General features: G+C 37.6%; 1 long non-coding RNA gene across 1 annotated transcript in view; it reads right to left on the bottom strand.

Annotated features, from left to right (window-relative positions):
• Positions 1-1,752: 1,752 nt before the first annotated feature.
• Positions 1,753-15,423, bottom strand: part of LOC127452733 (uncharacterized) — a 123,134-nt gene continuing 109,463 nt past the window's right edge. The window contains exons 4-5 of the long non-coding RNA XR_007899305.1: positions 3,394-3,435; positions 1,753-2,526 (exon numbers count right to left, since the gene is read on the bottom strand). This is a non-coding gene — a long non-coding RNA (uncharacterized LOC127452733). The remainder of the gene's footprint in view (positions 2,527-3,393; positions 3,436-15,423) is intronic.

The raw sequence follows: 15,423 nt of genomic DNA, 5'->3' as shown, positions 1-15,423 counted from the left end.
TGACCAGTTGTCATTTTCTGCAAATAAATGCTCTAAATGACAACGTTTACTTGGAATTTGGGAGAAATGTTGTTAGTACTTAATAGAATAAAACAAATGTTCATTTTACTCAAACACATACCTATAAATAGTAAATCCAGAGAAACTGATAATTTTGCAGTTGTCTCATTTCTTTTTCCAGAGCTGTATAAATATACAGGTGCATCTCAATAAATTAGAATGTCGTGGAAAAGTTCATTTTTTCAGTAATTCAACTCAAATTGTGAAACTCGTGTATTAAATAAATTCAGTGCACACAGACTGAAGTAGTTTAAGTCTTTGGTTCTTTTAATTGTGATGATTTTGGCTCACATTTAACAAAAACCCACCAATTCACTATCTCAAAAAATTAGAATACATCATAAGACCAATAAAAAAAACATTTTTAGTGAATTGTTGGCCTTCTGGAAAGTATGTTCATTTACTGTATATGTACTCAATACTTGGTAGGGGCTCCTTTTGCTTTAATTACTGCCTCAATTCGGCGTGGCATGGAGGTGATCAGTTTGTGGCACTGCTGAGGTGGTATGGAAGCCCAGGTTTCTTTGACAGTGGCCTTCAGCTCATCTGCATTTTTTGGTCTCTCGTTTCTCATTTTCCTCTTGACAATACCCCATAGATTCTCTATGGGGTTCAGGTCTGGTGAGTTTGCTGGCCAGTCAAGCACACCAACACCATGGTCATTTAACCAACTTTTGGTGCTTTTGGCAGTGTGGGCAGGTGCCAAATCCTGCTGGAAAATGAAATCAGCATCTTTAAAAAGCTGGTCAGCAGAAGGAAGCATGAAGTGCTCCAAAAATTCTTGGTAAATGGGTGCAGTGACTTTGGTTTTCAAAAAACACAATGGACCAACACCAGCAGATGACATTGCACCCCAAATCATCACAGACTGTGGAAACTTAACAGTGGACTTCAAGCAACTTGGGCTATGAGCTTCTCCACCCTTCCTCCAGACTCTAGGACCTTGGTTTCCAAATGAAATACAAAACTTGCTCTCATCTGAAAAGAGGACTTTGGACCACTGGGCAACAGTCCAGTTCTTCTTCTCCTTAGCCCAGGTAAGACGCCTCTGACGTTGTCTGTGGTTCAGGAGTGGCTTAACAAGAGGAATACGACAACTGTAGCCAAATTCCTTGACACATCTGTGTGTGGTGGCTCTTGATGCCTTGACCCCAGCCTCAGTCCATTCCTTGTGAAGTTCACCCAAATTCTTGAATCGATTTTGCTTGACAATCCTCATAAGGCTGCGGTTCCCTCGGTTGGTTGTGCATCTTTTTCTTCCACAATTTTCCTTCCACTCAACTTTCTGTTAACATGCTTGGATACAGCACTCTGTGAACAGCCAGCTTCTTTGGCAATGAATGTTTGTGGCTTACCCTCCTTGTGAAGTGTGTCAATGATTGTCTTCTGGACAACTGTCAGATCAGCAGTCTTCCCCATGATTGTGTAGCCTAGTGAACCAAACTGAGAGACCATTTTGAAGGCTCAGGAAACCTTTGCAGGTGTTTTGAGTTGATTAGCTGATTGGCATGTCACCATATTCTAATTTTTTGAGATAGTGAATTAGTGGGTTTTTGTTAAATGTGAGCCAAAATCATCACAATTAAAAGAACCAAAGACTTAAACTACTTCAGTCTGTGTGCACTGAATTTATTTAATACATGAGTTTCACAATTTGAGTTGAATTACTGAAATAAATGAACTTTTCCACGACATTCTAATTTATTGAGATGCACCTGTATATGAATACTATAGATATGTGAAGATGCCCCCTTCTCGATTTTCTTAATATTTTAAGTATTCAGTTTCATTATGCTTGCATGTTGTCAAAAGTCTGGCGAGTAAAAACAAAAATGTACTAGCCAATGGCGATTCTCTCTACAACGTGTCCATAGAGAGTTGTTTATACTTCATATAACTATATATTTACATGGACTAAATAACATTATTTAATTCCAACTGCTTTTATTTTCAGCAGACTTAACATGTGTAAATATTTGTATGAACATAAGTTTCAACAGCTAAGACATAAACTGAAGTTTCACAGACATGTGACTAACAGAAATGGAATAATGAGTCACTGAACAAAGTGGGGGTCAAAATCAAAAGTAACAGTCAGTATCTGGTGTGGCCACCAGCTGCATTAAGTACTGCAGTGCATCTCCTCATCGACTGCACCAGATTTGCCAGTTCTTGCTGTGAGATCCAGTGAAGAGCACTTTCTGCCAGTCCTGTCTGGTCCAGCGAAGGTGGGTTTGTGCCCATAGGTAGTGTTGTTGCCGATGATGTCTGGTAAGGACCTGCCTTACAACAGGCCTACAAGCCCTCAGTCCAGCCTCTCTCAGCCCATTGCAGACAGTCTGAACACTGATGGAGGGATTGTGCGTCCCTGGTGTAACTCGGGCAGTTGTTGTTGCCATCCTGTACCTGTCCAGCAGGTGTGATATTCGGATGTACCAATCCTGTGCAGGTGTTGTAGAACTGGGGCTGTTTTAAAGGCAAAGGTGGTCACACCGAATATTAATTTAGCTTTTTAATGTTTACTGGACTTTGTATGACATTAAGTGATAAATGAAAACTATTTATGTAATTATTTTTGAAGACATCCTCACTATGCAACTAAAACTTCTGCACAGTACTGTATATTATTTGATTCTGAATGAGGACTCCATTTTAGCATTGTTATCTTTTCCATTTTTCCATGCCTCACTTTGAAATCTTATAAAATACATAGCTCATATTATTTATGATTAAATCATAATCCTTGCAGCATTGCACCACATCTTATAAACTGAAATTAGAGATATGCTTAACCCAGCCCTGCATTACTAAGTTTGGTCTTACATAAGCTTGAGACCAAAGATTTGGAAATCCTAAATTTAGACAGACAAGACTATAATTAAGAATCCAAGCAGAGATGTCAAAGCAAACTGTACACACTAACAGCTGCCTCTCTAACTTCCTGTTTTCTGCTTCTTAAAGGGATGATTCACCGAAAAAAATTAAAATTAATTCATCATTGACTCAACCTCATGTGGTTCCAAACCCGAATAATTTCTGTCTCCGTGGAACATATATAGAGATGTTAGGCAGAAAGTTGGCCGCAGTAACCATTTATTATCATTGCATTTTATTTTTCATTAATTAAACTAAATGGTGACTGAGGCTGTCGGTCCCTAACTTTCTGTCTAACTTTAGTGCCCCACAAAAGAAGGAAGTCATAAGGGTCTGGAATGACAAGGGGGGGTCAATAAATGACAACTAAATTTTCAGTTTTTGGTAAACTATCTCTTTTATGTCATAAGACGTTAGTCACACTGTACAATCAGACAGGAAGTGAATGAGGACACTTACCAACCTAGTCCTCTCATCAGCACTGCAGCGGGCCATTCCAATCTGAAAGAAAATTATTGTGACACATTTAGCAATGGCCTAAACGATGCTGTCTTTCTGTGAAATTACATGTATTACAACCGACTGCTAAATTGCTCAGACAAGATGAAAACTGCACATGGGGGTACTAGCAGGTTTTGAGTTAGTGTATTTAGTTATTTTTTATTACTGTGCATTTTCCCAGTACCCAAACTATTGTAAGAAGGTATGATAAAAAAACATATGAGATAGGTCTCAATAAATCTATAAACGACTAAGCAGGTCCTCACTGGTCATGTCTACCTACCTATTAGTAGGGATGCACCGATACCACTTTTTCTCTCCCGATCCGATACAGTGTTGTTGTTTTTTTTTGCATAATCAGTTTAGAATATCTTTACATTATTGTGTGGAACTAATTGGGTGTGCTCTTTAATATGTAAAGAAACACAATCCTCTAACTACACATTATTTCAATATAAATGTATAGCTTATTAAGAAAAACTTTATTATTAACTAGTATACTGGATAATGTAGCAGCAAAATTAACAGTAATTCCAGTATAAGGCATTTTTTTTTTTTTTTTTTTTCAACTTGCATCTGGACTTTAAAGGATTCAGATCTCTTTTTTGTTCAATTTAGTTGTAAGACATCAGTCCACTTTTCATTCACACAGTTATTTTTTGGAACCCATTCAACTTAAATACTGTTATCATTTGTAAACAAATAATAATAATATATTATAATAGTAGTATATAGTAATATATCTCAATCGTGCACCTTTAACTTTTAAACCCTCACACTTTTATTTTGACATTCTGAACTCTCCAGGAAGTCCTGTATGTACCTGTTTGTAGGCAAGTTCACAGTAGTTTAATTCGCTTCTTATTCAAATTCTGGTAAAAAAAATAAAAATAAATAAAAAAGCACCTCGAGTGCTGTTCTAAATGCATATTATAAGTGAACCGAACTATAGAGCATCTACATCTGAGATGTTGTTTGTGAGTAGCGCTCAAATGTTGCACAACGCTTGAAGACTAAAAATAGCCGCGAGTGTGTGTGTAAACAGAGCAGCGCCATTCAATAATGCGCTGGAGCTGTGTGTGCATTTTATATATTTACTTATTAAAAACAGCCTTTGGTGATTCACAGAGCTATCGCACGTCTTCAAGTGGCTTTGAGTAAAATGCACGAGTCATATGAACTGCTTTAATGGTGTTTTTATGGTTCTTTTATGTCATTTTTTGAGCTTGAGAGTAACGAACATGACTAACACACAGTATCGGATTTGGATCGGGCTCATCAGACTGATACTTGATCCGTCTAAAAGCTTCAGTATCGGAGCCGATACCGATCCAGGTATCGGATTGGTGCATCTCTACCTATTAGTATTTGAAATGGGAATTTGAAGGATTTGGACATGGTACTGAACATCAGTAGGGCTCTGTGTCGGAACTGCAGGGTTCCATTAATTATTGTTCTCAAACTATTTTTTTTTTGTGAACAAAATGTGCATTTAACAAAACGTTAACAGCAAAACTTTAATAATAATATAATTGTATTATTTTTATTATTATTACTACATTATTATTATTTAATTCTTTTTACTTTTATTATTTGTATTAAGTATTAATTAAATTATAACTTTCAAACACTATTCATTTAGCTAAAATAGTAAAGCCTGGCACTAGCATTGCCAAAGCCATGGGTTTAATTCCCAGAGAACATTGTGAGAATGTATACAGAGCCTTAAATTGGTAACACTTTACAATAAGGTTCTATTTATTAGCATTAGTTTACTTCATTTGTTAACAATGTAGTTGGATGACAATGAAAAATATTTAACATTTATTAATCTTGGATGATGTTAACTTCAACATTTACTAATATATTTTTTAAAGTAAAAGATATGTCAACATTAGTTAATGCAATTTAAACTAACACGAACTAACAAAGAACAATTGTGTTTTTATCAATTAACATTAACCAAGATTAATAAATGCTGTTTAAAATTATTGTTCATTGATAGTTCTTGATTCCTAATGCATTAATGTTAATAAATGGAAACTTATTGTAAAGTGTTATGCTTAAATTCATGTAAGTTGCTTTAGATACAAATATCTGCCTAATTCATTAATGTGAATAGGGTTCCATGATGATTCAAAGCAGAGTTTTGGGAAACCCATGCTCCTCAGACTCCCATGAGCCTCTGCCAGTGGGAAACAGCACATTAAAACATGTTTCAGAGGAGCAAGCCAAGATCGGAGAACCTCACATCTGGATTTGCATCTTGTTTGTCTCAAAAATCCTCTAAGCTCTTGGGTTAGAATTAGCCTGGACACTGAAGAGTGCCAATCAAACAAAGATCCTATTTTGACAGACAGCATATTGGGCTGGATTGTGGGTGTTCTGTTTGCCTGCCCTCTTCTTTTGGGTTTTTGGGGGGGTTGGCCAGGACATAGAGACTGATCGCTGGTCTTTGAATTGGAGGGTGTGTTTCCATGTAACAGTCAATAGCAATGAACCATTTCAAATGAGCAGTGAGAAAGTTCTGCAGCGGGAAACAACTGAAACCAGCTGCAGGGTAATTAAGCTAAGTAGAAGACTTCAAATGACTTAAAAACAATATTTCAGCTCTTGCATTGAAAACTCTGTCTTCAGCTACAGCAGTAAGCACAAGGGTAACTCGAGGTTTTGAACTTCTTCAAAATATCGTAAATTGCCTGAACAAGATTTCCAAGAGTGAACGTTCTCCTTTACAAACAATTTCTCACTGGAATGAGAGAGTATGGAATTCATTAGCATTAGCATACAGACCTACATGTGTTTATAGCAAGCAGTCAAAGTTGCCCCTGCTTGCAGATTCTGCAACTACACCATTCTGGGGGCAAAAAACATATCTTTCTCCATTGATGTCTATTCAAAAGTAGCTGTGTGTTCTGATTAAAATTGATGTCTATTAAAAAGTAGCTGTGTATTCTGATAAAGAAAAAAATATATCTGCATAACATACATTTCCCATGACTATAAATGTTGGAATTTAAGTTGCATACTTGTGTGGTGGGTGCTTTGCCAGCAGAGCAACTGCCATTTAGATGAACAGGAATGTGAACGCCTACTTTCTCCAGGTATTATAGACCTCCTTGGTTTATGCCGATGAATCACAGGAATAAAACCATGTTTTAAAGTTTAAATCACTAAATGTTGCCAACATCTAATTGCATTTCAGGCAATCATTAGTTTGACTTTCAATGCACCAGGCAGCATTCACAAACAATCACTGATGATGCTCATTCTTTGTAGTTTTCCCTTGAGATTTGACTTGTTGCGTGGGCCCCATCAGCTCTGTCCTGAACTATGTCAGTCCATGACTCCTGACTCAGCAGTGACAGAAGGTCAAACATGGGTAATGTCAATATTTCCAATAGCAGAGAAAAAGACATCATGACTGTTTGTTCTTCGCCTCTTTCCCAGGCCTCCCTGCTGTCAAGCAGATCTGTCATTAGTCTAACACTCAGCATTGGAAAATATTTACCACAAACTTTTTTTCACACAGGCTCCAGCACTCATGAAATTTCAAGTGACTCATTCCAGTGAAGCACCACAAGCCATCTACAGTAACTAACTACAGATTCTAAAAAACACGACTCATATAATTTGTCAAGGACATGCATTGTCCGTAACTGCTAAGTCTTGCTTTGAAAGCATAACTGAGCAGTCATACTTTAGCAACTGTTGCCATTTGCCATACTATCAGACAAGTATTGTTGCTGAGGTACATAATGTATAATAGTGGCACAAGGTATACCAGGAAAGGATACACTCAGTATTTTCCCCTTTTTCATATCTAAAACTAAATCTATAGAAGTGCAAGCTGTGGACTGAATTGGCCTGACATCTTTCCTTTTTTGTAAAACATCAGTAAGGACACCATTGTTTGCTCTGAGGTAAAACATTTATGTTAATATTTTAACCTCAATTCATTCAAATCAAATCAAATCCCTTTATTGTCACTCAACCATATACACAAGTGCAACAGTGGATGAAAGTCTTGAGTGCAGTTCCGAGCAACATAGCAGTCATGACAGTGATAAGACATATACCAATTTACAATAAACATCAGATTTACACAACACAATTTACATATCTAATATACACATAAATACACAACACAATAAAAAAATAACAATATACAATGTACAGTATACAATACACACAATATAAAACACACATACACAATACAAATAGAACAGTATATATACAATAAAAATAGTATATATAAAATATAAAGTAGGTTGTATTGTGCTGTATTGACATTCAGGCTGTCGGCTGATAGTCAGTTGCCACTGTGTTGTTAAGAGAGAATATCATTTATGACAGTCCAGTGTAAGATTAATAAAGTGCAGTGTTGATGTATTTCGATCGTGAGAGATCAAGTGTTCAAGAATCTGATTGCTTGGGAGAAGAAGCTGTCATGGAGTCGGCTGGTGCGGGTCCTGATGCTGCGATACCACCTGCCTGATAGTAGCAGTGAGAGCAGCCCATGGCTCGGGTGGCTGGAGTCTCTGATGATCCTCCGAGCTTTTTTGCACACACCGCCTGGTATATATGTCCTGGAGGGAAGGAAGCTCACCTCCAATGATGTGTCTGGCAGTTCGCACCACCCTTTGCAGGGCTTTGCGGTTGAGGGCAGTGCTGTTGCCGTACCAGGCAGTGATGTAGCCAGACAGGATGCACTCTACAGTGCTGGTGTAGAACTGTGTGAGATTGTGGTGGTTCATTCCAAACTTCCTCAGCTGTCTCAGGAAGAAGAGGCGCTGGTGAGCCTTCTTCACAACGGCTTCAGTGTAGATGGACCATGTGAGTTCCTCAGTGATGTGGACACAGAGGAACTTGAAGCTGCTGACTCTCTCCACCGGTGCATTGATGGTGATGGGACTGTGTTATCTGTCTTTTCTCCTGAAGTCCACCACAAGATCCTTTGTCTTACTGACGCTGAGGGAGAGTTTGTGCTCCTGACACCAGCGTGTCAGAGTGTGCACCTCCTCTCTGTAGGCTGTTTCATCATTGTCAGTGATCAGACCTACCACCGTCGTATCATCAGCAAACTTAATGATGGAGCTATGTGTTGCCACACAGTAATGTGTGTACAGGGAATACAGGAGTGGGCTGAGAACACAGCCCTGCGGGGCTCCAGTGTTGAGGGTCAGTGATGAGGAGATGTTGCTGCCCATTCTAACCACCTGGCGTCTGCTTGACAGGAAGTCCAGGATCCAGCTGCACAGTGAGCTGATTAAGCCCAGAGCCCAGAATTTCTCATCAAGCTTGGAGGGCACTATGGTGTTGAATGCTGAGCTGTAGTCTACAAACAGCATTTTCACATATGTGCTCCTTTTTTCCAGGTGGGAGAGAGTAGTGTGTAGTGTAAGTGCAATGGCATCATCAGTGGAGCGATTGTTGCGATATGCAAACTGCAGTGAGTCCAGTGAGGTGGGCAGCACAAAGCAGATGTAATCTCTTATTTGTCTCTCAAAGCATTTGCTGATGATGGGGGTCAGAGCAACAGGATGCCAGTCATATAAGCAAGTGATTTTGGATTGCTTTGGTACAGGCACAATGGTGGACGTTTTAAATCATGTGGGGACCACAGACAAAGAGAGGGAAAGGTTGAAAATATCCGTAAAAACACCAGCCAGTTGGTTCGCGCACGCTGTGATGACACAGCCTGGAATGCTGTCTGGACACGCGTCTTTACGGATATTCATCCGTCGGAAGGATCGGGTTACATCTGCTACAGAGACGGAGAGTTAACTAACCTCTGTAGCTTCGGCCACGAGAGCTCTCTCCACGAGGGTGGTGTTATTTCCCTCGAAACTAGCATAAAACATATTTAGCTCATCTGGGAGAGAGGCAGCGGTGTTCACGGCAGAGTTTTTATTCCCTTTGATTCAGGTCATAGTAGAGGTTATAATAACTGGATATAATTTTGGGAACATTTCTGGTCATGTACAATAAGGTTATCAGTAATTATTGCTATCTAGTAAGGCTTTTCTCTTTTCAGTTGACTGCAATAAGTATAAAGTGTGACTCAACAATACATTTAAAGACAACAGCAGATATAATATGTTTTGCAATGTCACACTTAATTCCAGCCAATATCACTGAACACTTAATTGCAATAAATCTAATTTCAAATATACCACTTCATGAGCATTGTTGGGTAGTAAAAGATTACATGTAATCTGGATTATGTAATCAGATAAAAAAAATCTAGATTTTAAATGATGTGTAATAACAATCACATTACATTTACGGATTACATGATTACATTTTTTATTACATTACCAATCAGCCAATGGCAATAACTAGTGGCTTTATTGGTACTTAATACATTTCAAATGAATTATTAGATTTACTCAAATATGCAAAGTGTAATCCAAAAATAAACAGATTAGATTACCTAAAAGTGTCATCTAAAAGATAATGTTTCTGATTAAAATTTTAGAAATGTAATTTGTATTGGATTTCAGAAGTAATCTACCCAACACCGTTCATGAGTGCATTTCCCTGAAAATCGCGTTGTTTACAGAATCTCCAGTTAATTCCTATGGCTAATTCCAATTTAATTTAGTCCTAAAACCTTTTTTCACGAACGGAAATGCTTTAAAGCAAGGGTGTGTGAAAACAAAACCTCCCTTTGACAGGGCAACGTGAGAGCTGTGTGACATCACGGACAGAATGCATGTTGCTGGCTACCTCAAGGCACACGTTGCTTCACAGACAGTGAAGGTACAGTATTTAGCATTTGCCATTGGAAGGCCGAATTTAGTATCCCTCCCCTCCTGCTTTAAAGGAGGCAGACAGTGAAACCCCTTTAAATATGCTAATTTACAATGAGAAAGAAAAAAGACTAATAATGTACGAACTGACTCAAAAACATATGACCAACACTGGTAATGAAGAGAGAAAAGAAGTATGATTTGACTCACTGACTCAGAGAAGTCCAGTGGACATTGAGAGCTTCTGAACAATCAAGCTCTTACAAATGCATTTTGTTCAGGGAGATTGCCATGATATTTGAGCCATGCTGGAATTCAGGAAGTTCATCAAGGCACGTCCTGTCATGTGAAGTGGGTCAGTGTGTCTTGCAAAGCCAGCAACAGCACCTCACAGTGCTTAAAAGAATGGTTCACCCAAAGAGGACAACACTGTCATTGCTTACAGACCCCTTTTATCATTCCAAACCATATGACTTTATTCTGTGGAACATAAGAATATCCTGCCCAATCTTTGCATATAGTGAAAGTGAATGCAGATTATGGTTGTCAAGCTCCAAAATGAAAAATAAGCATATTAAAAGTATTACAAAAAAATCTCCATGTGACTTGTGTGTTATATTCCAAGTCTTCTGAAGTGATTTGATAGTTTTATGCAAGTTTTATGAAAATTAAGTTGTTATTCACAAAAAATCTTGATATTCACTGTAGCTGTCCTTGATGCATTCATGAGAAAAGTAGCCATGTCAGATTCATGAATGAATCATTCGTTTGAGTCAGACCTTTTCAATGAATTGGACTGATCCGTTTCTCGAGTTAATGATCCAGCCGCAGTGGTTAACAGCTCACTGGAGGGAAAGATGATCAGTGAATAATGGCATAAATTTTGGCCTTTTCTGACACAAAGTTATTGTATTGGTTCTGTAGACTCGGAATATAGCTCACAAGCTACAGTATATGGACCACTTTTATAATAAATTTATGTTGCTTTTTTAATCATTTTGGAGCTTGAAAGACCCAGTCATCATTCACTTTCATTATATGGAAAAGAGTGGCTAGGATATTATTCATACATTCACTTTATGTGTTCTGCAGCAGAAAGAAAGTAATGTCGGTTTGAAATGACACTAGAGTGAATAAATGTTGACAAAATGTATATTTGGCAAAACCATCTCTGTAAAACATGCCAGAAGATAAGCTTCCTCTTAAGGTGTGACAGTTGCAATATCAAGTCATTTTCAAGAGTGATGAGTTTCAAGAGCACACTAAATTAGTTTTATATTCAAATACAGGATAGCACTGAAAAAGATCAGAACATATTTCCTTTTGAGACATATCCCTTAACACATTATCCTGTAGGTGGGGAAAAGTGCATGTCAAGTAAAAAGCTAAATCGCCTCGTTTTGTAGTGAAAATGCTAGCATGCCTCGTCTCACCTCTTGAGAACATTTTCCAAGGACCAATTTGCACAGGTGAAAGGATGAGTGTCTAGCATTATTGAGAAGATTTGGTTGGTGCTGGGGAAAGACTGACAAAACCGAAGATGTGCAAGGTAAGCACACTAAGGGGAAATAGGGACTTGTTATAAACTAATCCAGCTAGATAACCATGTCCTAAAGGGACTTGTTTGGGCAGCAACAGCTTAAACTTATAATCAACTTCTGTCCAGCAGCTGTGCAAGAGTTTTTAAAATGATTGCAATGAGGCACACCATGACTTAAGGGAAGCACTTTGAGTCTCTTTCTAAACTCTGATCATTTAGTGCATTCGTCTTTGTTAAGCAGCAGACAGAATTGGCAGAAACAAGTCATATTTTTCTTGCTACAGACTTAAGCTCTGTTCCAAAACCTTATGAGCTGCCAGCGGAGGCAGCTTTTTAAGACATAATAGGTGTGCTCCCAATGCAAAGGCTGTTCCAAAAGGTAGGCAACTTAGTTATGCTGCCTTTTAAGATCATCTTTTTTTCACTGATTTCCAAGGCAGCATCATATGTATAACTGGCATTATACATTGAGAAGCGAATCCCAAAATGCATTACTTTGCACTGAATTTGGCAACTGTAGGTCAAAAGTTCTGCTGCTAAAATCAGCCTGCCTCAATTTTAAAAGTTGATTGAACTATCTAATTTCGAAAAAAGTGGTTTACTTACAACTATCAATTAAGTCAACTTTTATGCCATTTAAGTCAGAGCAACTTACATTTTTAAACAGTGAGCACATACAATATCATGTTTGGTGGTGAATGCAGAATATACAGGCTTTTGAGCATGCTCAGTTTGATCACTGACCCTCCAACACCCCCCTATTTGAAACTTTGTGCACCTCTGTGAAATGGAAGTTTAAATTTCTATGTTATAAGCCTATAAAGCCAGGCTCTACCACAGAAAATCAGGAAATATGTGGGATTTTAAATCTATGATTTCGACTCATATCTTTAATGATGTTATCCGTTTGTTAAAGTCATGGAAAGGTCTTGAAAATTCATGGGTCAAAATCTGGGGAACCTTGTAAGGCTGAGCACTATGAACTTCACATTGTTGCGTCTGCTACTGAGCATGCCCACTGGAGAAGCATTGTGGCTGAAGACACTACACACAATCCCCTGCTCTTGAATTTATTTAAGTGTGTTTGGTCAAAGTGTGCCAACATATAATTTTTGTTTTAATAATCTGATTTTAATTAATATATGTTTTAGCTCTTTATATGTTTTTAATTAGTTTTATTTAAAGTCACCATCAGGGTAATTAGTGTTCGCTTTGATTAAGTATCTTTATTTATGAAGTTGATTCAATTTCTAAAAGTTTGAAGTACTTGTAACCTACACCACCATTTAAGTTAGACCAACTTTTTGGTCTCTTGGTGGGGCTGATACATGATCTTATGTTAAAATATATATCTACTTAAAAAAAAATATTATATTATTTTTAAAAATATTGAAAATTATGGACAGCTATACTTAAAAATTCAAGTTTGTTGAACTTAATGATCATTCATATTTTTGAGTTTGCTGAACTTACTGTATTAAGTTCATGGAACTTAAGATCCAACTTGAACTGTTAAGTTGGTAAAACTAATTTGCCTGAAGTTGAGTAAACTCAAAAATGCTTTGCAGCTGGTTGCCTTATTTTTTAAGTTTACTCAACTTTTTATTTTTTACAGTGTGTGCTTCCTGAAATTTTAATAACTGCCCCCAGTGGTTGAAGCTGGAAGTGTTGTTGAACGTATGGGCATGTGTGAGCTCCAGTTTCTATGTGAAATGTCCTAACCCAAACCCTAAACCTAACTGTCAGTGGTGTTAAAATGTAATTTTAGAGTAAAAATGCAAGCTCCAGATTAAGCTCACTATAGTTTATGTGAATGCAATTACTTCCTGTTTCACATGGGACCAGAACCCTCATCTCAGAGATTGACAACACTAGTTATAACTATATTTATATTTCATTCAATACTGAAACGTATCTCTAAAAATAATGAAGTGTAATTAAAAATTCAAAAATTCACCCAATGTGAGTAAGCTATGAATTTGTATGCTTATTAGAGTACTATGTTATTAGCTTGTCACTTAAATGTCACTTAAAGTGCACCTATTATGATTTTTAAACATGCCTAATTTTGTTTTAAAGGTCTCATACAATAGATTTACATGCATCCAAGCTCAAAAAACACTTTAATTTGCTCATAATTTAAATTGCAGCATTACTTTTTTTTTCCCAGTGTCAAAAACGACTCCTTCAATGATCCGTTCTAGAGGATTTATTCTAAACTCCTTTCAGAGAGCCTATTTTGCTGTTATTGGTCAGATGTCCCAGTCTGTTGTGATTGGTCTACCGCTTACAGCGCGTGTCAGAAAGGAAATGCCCACTACCATATCTGAGTTTCAGCTCCGTCTGAAAAAATATCTGTTTTACCTTACCAATTTGAGCCCGATTCCAATAGTGATACATCGGATGATCAACCCGAACCACCATCGCAAGCACGACGAGAACAGGATGTTTCTCTGTGGTAAGTTTATATGTAGTTTGACAATAACATGAGTTAGCCGGTTAGGAGAGGCTAACAGCTAACAGGCTAACAGCCTGCACTGGCTGTACATGTAAACAGACCAGAGGCGGGTTTTTTGTTACCAAATTACGTAGGCTAGTACAGGAAGTAAGTCTGGAATTACTAACGACTCGTTTTAGGTGTTCAGAATCAGTTCTTTCTTTTGGGTGTCAATAACTCCACATTTCATGCACTTTGATTTTTGAAACTTTGCAGACTTTTTTACATTCACAAACAGCTATATAACACACTACATGAAAGGTAATATTTGAAAAACCATAATAGGTGCTCTTTAAGAGGTTTCACGACAATTTATGCGGCCTACGTGTGGAGTAGGAAATGTCGTAATAACCAGTGCCGAGCACATGAATGACCAAGCAAAGTAAGAAACTCTGAAGTCTAGATGTTACCCAAAATGAATTAATAATTTGTTATAGATATCATGCATTAATTAAGCTAATCATATATGTAGGATAAAAGTAATGCAGGTGTATTCTCTCACTGGCTGAACAGAAAAAAAAAAGCTTTTGCTGTAGTTTATTGTGTATTTTGATTAGTTTGGCTTGTATCATATTTTTTTTTCCAACTTAAATGTGTGGCATGTCAAAATAGTAAATGCCCAACTCAAACGTATAGGCTTCCCAGATCAACTTGAAGGCAGAATTAGATCCTGCTATAAAAGGTATCTGCTCATGTAGGCAGTCACTATGTTCTGGTACAGAGCTTAAATGCTCTAAAGTCTCTAAAGAGAGATCTAAATTCCCAGTTGTTAGCAAGTTGTCTGTTCAAATCCACTTCAGTAGAGACATAATGGGAAGAACAGAAAGGAGAAAATTAGAGTATGGCAGAGACAGAAAAGCCTTGCAAAAACTGAAAAAAATTAAGTCAAAAGGGGTCAATAAGAACTAAAACTCTCGGTTTGTATCTCTCTCACGCTCTCCTTCCTCATCCTTCCTTTCTGGCGGTTACAGTGGCCTGGTTTCCACCTTTGACCACAGACAGGCCCCGGAGTTCCTGTTTACTTGTCCCTGACATGAAAGACTTTAGCCAGCAGGCCAGACACACACACATACAGTTCACACTCCAATTGCCTCTAAGCTAAATCCAAAGATAAACAACTGTGTAATGTGACTTGCAGGATCAACTATTTAATGTAAATATGTGACTCATCATGAGATGCATAAGATGCTCTTGTT

This window comes from Myxocyprinus asiaticus, chromosome 15 (assembly GCF_019703515.2).
Source record: "Myxocyprinus asiaticus isolate MX2 ecotype Aquarium Trade chromosome 15, UBuf_Myxa_2, whole genome shotgun sequence".
NCBI classification, from domain to species: domain Eukaryota; kingdom Metazoa; phylum Chordata; class Actinopteri; order Cypriniformes; family Catostomidae; genus Myxocyprinus; species Myxocyprinus asiaticus.
Note: the sequence above shows the minus strand (reverse complement) of the source record. Positions and strands in the feature narration are given on the sequence as shown.